The sequence below is a fragment of the Triticum dicoccoides genome, chromosome 3A (assembly GCF_002162155.2).
Source record: "Triticum dicoccoides isolate Atlit2015 ecotype Zavitan chromosome 3A, WEW_v2.0, whole genome shotgun sequence".
NCBI classification, from domain to species: domain Eukaryota; kingdom Viridiplantae; phylum Streptophyta; class Magnoliopsida; order Poales; family Poaceae; genus Triticum; species Triticum dicoccoides.
The window spans coordinates 552,173,189-552,178,810 of record NC_041384.1 but is presented as its reverse complement, the minus strand read 5'-3'; positions in this window follow the sequence as shown (position 1 = coordinate 552,178,810).

Sequence of the window (5,622 nt, the reverse complement as noted above, 5' to 3'; positions counted from 1 at the left end):
ACGCTCATTGTTCATCCCAGAGGCAGTATCGATCGGCTTCAGTTAGCAGCAGTAGCGAAGGAATCGCTCGATCGGGTTCAGTTAACAGCCACCGATCGATTGCTCGGGTTCAGTAACGCGTAGCCTGCAGTTCAATCGCTCGGGTTCAGTTAGAGCCCAACGCCTCGCTCGGGTTCAGTTAAAGACAACGCCTTGCACACATGCACGTACATGTACGAGAGAAACGCGCATCGCTCGGCCCCCGACCTCCCACCGTAACCGGGAACTCCCCGAAACTTTCCTCGCCCTCGCCTCTACCATGGTTTTTTCCGTCATGGATGGCCCATCGAATGTCATGCAGCTGCGTCTCCGGCCCGCCCAGGACGAAAAGCCCATTTTCTGTCATGATTTTTTGTCATAGAAGTAGGAGCCCACCACATCTATGATGATACCGGATTTTGTCACAATTATCGTCATAGAAGTGTCATATGTATGACAGAAAAAAAATTCGTTCGGCCCAAAATGTCACGGATGTGTCTTTTTTTTGTAGTGAAAGGCCAATGTCGTAGCAGACGCTTTGAGCCGAAAGAGTTATGCCAATACCCTCGTAAGCGGAGGTTTTCCAAAGGAGTTGGCCGAAGATCTCAGGGAGCTTTGTTCGGAGATAGTCCCTAGAGGTTTTGTTGCAGCATTGGAAGTTCGGTCGACATTATTGGGAAAGATTCGAGAAGCTCAGAAGGATGACAAAGAAATTGCCAAGATAAAGGAGAGGATGAGTAAAGGAAAAGCCAAAGGTTTTCGTGAGGATGAGCACGACACCATGTGGTTTGAGGACCGTATTTATGTACCCAATAATGTAGAGATCAGGAAGTTAATACTTCAGGAAGCTCATGACTCACCATACTCGATACACCCCGAAAACACCAAGATGTATTTGGATTTGAAGGAGCGTTTCTGGTGGACTGGTATGAAGAAGGATATTGCCGAGTATGTAGCAGTATGTGATGTATGTCAGAGAGTGAAGGCAGAACATCAGAAGCCAACAGGATTACTGCAGCCTATGCCGATACCAGAATGGAAGTGGGATAAGCTTGGCCTGGATTTCATCACCGGATTACCCAGGACCCGATCGGGATACGATTCTATCTGGGTAGTAGTGGATCATTTTACCAAAGTGGCTCACTTTATCCCAGTGAAAACCACCTATACGAGTGCGAAGTTGGCCAAGATATATATGACCAGGATCGTATGTCTGCATGGAGTCCCGAGGACCATTGTATCAGATAGTGGAACACAGTTTACTTCAAAGTTTTGGCACCAGCTGCACCAGACTTTGGGTACCAGGCTAGAGTTCAGTACAGCTTTTCATCCGCAAACCGATGGATAGACTGAGAGAGTCAATCAGATTCTGGAGGACATGTTGAGAGCTTGTGCGCTAGATTATGGATCTAGTTGGGATGATAACTTGCCCTACGCAAAGTTCTCATACAACAACAACTACCAAGCCAGTTTGAAGATGGCACCTTTCGAAGCGTTGTATGGAAGAAGGTCCAGGACACCGTTAATGTGGGATGAAGTTGGAGACCGTTAGTTGTTTGGACTAGATTTGATCAAAGAGTCCGAAGAGAAGGTTAAGTTGATTCGAGATAGACTAAAGGTAGCTCAGTCCAGATAGAAGAGTTATGCAGACTCAAAACGAAAGGAGGTAGTCTATCTTCGAGTGTCACCTCTACGAGGAGTTAAACGTTTTGGAGTTAAGGGAAAGTTAGCCTCGAGATTTGTAGGACCATACCGAGTTTTGGAACGTATGGGAGAAGTGGCCTACAAGTTGGAGTTACCCGAAGGACTGTCAGGAGTTCATGACGTGTTTCACGTTTCCCTGTTGAAGAAGTGCCATGCTGATATGGCCGATATACCTCTAAGAGATACAGTGCCACTAGAAGCAATTCGGTTGGAAAGTGATTTGACCTACGAGGAGAAACCAGTCAAGATTCTCGAGTTTACCAGCCGAGTCACCCGCAGCAAGGTTATTAAGTTTTGCAAAGTTCAGTGGAGCCACCATACCGAGGATGAAGCCACCTGGGGACGAGAGGATGGTCTACGGAGAGACCACCCACACCTATTTTCTAGCCAAACCGAATCTCGAGGGCGAGATTCATCTTAAGGGGGGTAGGTTTGTAACATCTCAAATTTTCAATTTGGACTGTTATACATAGGTCATCATATGTATATCATATTTTATTTGCATTTTGGTTTTGGACCCTAAAAATCCTAAGCAACTCAAGGACCCACAGAGAGAGTTGGGCATTTTATTATTTTCATATTTGAATTTTCCTCAAATATTGAAAAGAGGATCATTTTGGTTTTAATTATTTTTCTCTCTGAAATATTTCAATATAAAATTGAATGAGAGGAGATAATATGACTTCTCCAAAATAAAAAACATTGGAGGAAAAACGTTAAAATCAAATAAATAATTTTATTTGGATTTTATTGCTATTTTATTTGAATTGGAAGAATATGCATTTTTTCACAAATTGCATTTTTAGGCCAAGAAAATGTTCACCATGTTCTAAATATTTTATTTAGACGGTGAAAATTGTTTTTGGCATTTTTAGATTTTTTTTTATATTTCTTTAGGATTTTTCTTCAGCAGAATCTTTTTAAAAAAATCTTCACACCGACTGGGCTGAAGCCTAGCCAGCCCAGCGCCGCTCGCCCCTGACCCGGAGCCGGTCTCCCAGCGCCGCACGTCGCCGCGCCGTCGCCACCTCAGACTCCCACCGCCGCCTTGCCCCCTCCTCCAAGCCGCCCCCACCCCCTCATCCTTATAAGTCGCCGCCCCCGCCCCACTTCGCCGCCCCAAGCCGCCGCAGCAAGCAGCAGCACCGCCCGCAGCCCCGCCGCCAAGCCGTCGCGTCGCCGTCTGCCCCCGCCGCTGCCCCACACCGCCCTGCCTCGCCGGATTCTCGCCGCCACCATCGGATTCTGCCACTGCCAGTTTTTTTGGTTTTCAGGTAAAACCGCCGGCTTTTTTATAAAACCCTAGATAGGTTTTTTATTTAGATCGGTTCGGTTTTTCTCGGTTTAATTCGTTTGCGACCGTTCGCTCATTCAATCGTTTTAGCAAACGAATTCGCCCGTTTATCTCTGTTAGCGGACGTTCATCCGATAGATTTTTCTTTTTATTTTCTTTTCTGCCAGGGACCTAATCGCGATTACTTTTATCACAGATTAGCCCCTGATCTTCAAACCTTTGCAACTTTTTAACCGTTCGTCCAAATCCAGTGAAACCAACGCCAAAATCTTCATATCGAGCCCCTATTTCTGTTTAATCAACTTGAACAAGGTTTTGACAATTTAAAATTTGGTTTCAAGCAGATTTGAATTCGAAGTTCTTTTGATCGTAGTTTCAGTTCCGTAGCTCCGATTCGATTGATTCTTTCTGCAAATCAAATCTCTTCAGTTGAACTTTTAGATTGGATCTTCTTATTTGAAGTTTTACCCTTGCATCTATGCTTCAATGCTTATGTATGCTATTGTTTGTTTGCGATAGAATACCCAGAGTGCGCAGCGTGCTACTACAAGTCTCTAGGGTTTGCAGATCATCAGCAAGGAAAGTAACACATTGATCATGCCCCTGTATTACCCAGTTTTTATGCATTAGTTCAACCCTCAAACATTGCATGAGTAGGATTTGATAACATGTGGGTATTGGGAAGTAGTTGATGAGGTAGAACCTATTGCCCTTTTATTATCAAACCCTTGGGAGTTACTACGTTATGCTTATACTGCCATGCTATGCTCGTAGACGTGGATTGGGTTTGAGTGTATCCATGACAGATGTGAGATTGTTGATTAAGGGTTAACTTAAGGTGGCTACTTAAATACACATCTGGATGGATTGGTTGCGGGCACCTGGAGAATCCAGTGTTGTCCTAGGATATCTTGGAGTACCCGTGTGATCATCCTATGGTTCGCCACCCAGGCTCAAAGGGATCATAAGATTATTCATGCTAGAAACTTTCGTGTGTAGCCACAAGATATTATGGGCTCTAGCGTAGTTGAGTAAGTTGCATGACCTCTTCCAGTGGTAGGCTAGCAGATGTACGGGTTGTAGGTTGGTACTGTCTACCCAGGGTTAGAGTTAATGCTTCTGAAAGACTATGTCTCGGTCATCCGTTTCTGAAACACGATGTAGTGCGAGAAATCCAATGGAGGAGATCGAGTCTTGTGGGGAAAAGTGCGCAAACGCACCTCTGCAGAGTGTACAAACTAATCATGGTTAGCCGTGTCCCCGGTTATGGACATCTTGAGTATCTGGTTCTTGGATTATCATGTTGATCTCATCACTCTAAATTAATTTGTTGGGTTTAATACTGCTTAATTGGGATTGAGTTGGAGGAACCTTCTCAATGTTTAACAACTACCATGATATTTAAACAAAATATATTCCTTTGTTGTAGGGAAAATTGGCTTTTCGCAAAACATTATAACCATAGAGCCTCCACCAGCCTCATATGCATGTAGTGATAGTTTTTTACTGGTTCATTGCTCTATTGTGTTATCTTGCCAGCATATTCCATGTGCTGACCCGTTTCGGGCTCCAACCTATCATGTTGCAGACTTTTCAGACGAAGAGTAAGGTGCGCTAGGTCGTTGTCGTGCACTCAGCTATGCCGTTGGAGTTGATGGACTCGCTTTATCTTCCAAGCCTTCCGTTGTTATCTTATTTAGATGGCCTTAAGCCATATTTAATGTAATAAGCTCTCTTTGAGACATTCGATGTAATAAGTGTGTGATTGCTACTCTGTTATAAATCCTTCGAGTATTGTGTGTGTCAGCATTACCGATCCAGGGATGACACTTATGCACAGAGATTTGACCGCCTGAGGTCGGATCACTATAGTAATGGTAAGTATTTCCCTCGGTTATGAAACCAAGGTTATCAATCTAGTAGGAGAACCAAGTGTTGGGAAACGTTGCATGGAAAACAAAAAAATTCTATGCACATGCAATGATCTATCCATGGAGATGCATAGCAATGAGGGGGGGAGTGTGTCTACGTACCCTCATAGACCGAAAGCGGAAGCATTTGACAACGTGGTTGATGTAGTCGAACTTCTTCTAGCTCCGACCGATCAAGTACCGAACGTACGACACCTTCGAGTTCTGCACACGTTCAGCTGGTGACGTCCCTCGTCTTCTTGATCCGGCAAGACATCGAGGAAGTAGATGAGTTCTGTCAGCACAACGGCTTGGTGATGGTGTAGTGATTCTTGCAGGGCTTCGCCTAAGCACCGAGAAAATATGACCGGGGGTGTAAACTGTGGAGGGGGGGCGCCGCACACGGCTAATAATTGATGTTGTGTGTTCTAGGCGCCTCCCTCCCCACATATATATAGGTGGGAGGGGAGGAGAGCCAGCTAGGAGCGCCCCAAGTAGGATCCGAATCCTACTTGTGTTTCCCCAAGTGGCGCCCCCCTTTCTTTTTTCCACCGGAAAAGACAGGAAGGGGAAGAAGAGAAGGAAGGGGGCGGACCCCTTCTTCTTCTTCTCCTATTCGGCCACCTGCCATAGGGGGCGTGCCACCCCTTTTGGGCTGGTGTGCTCCCCTCTCATGGCCCATACATCCCCCGGGGG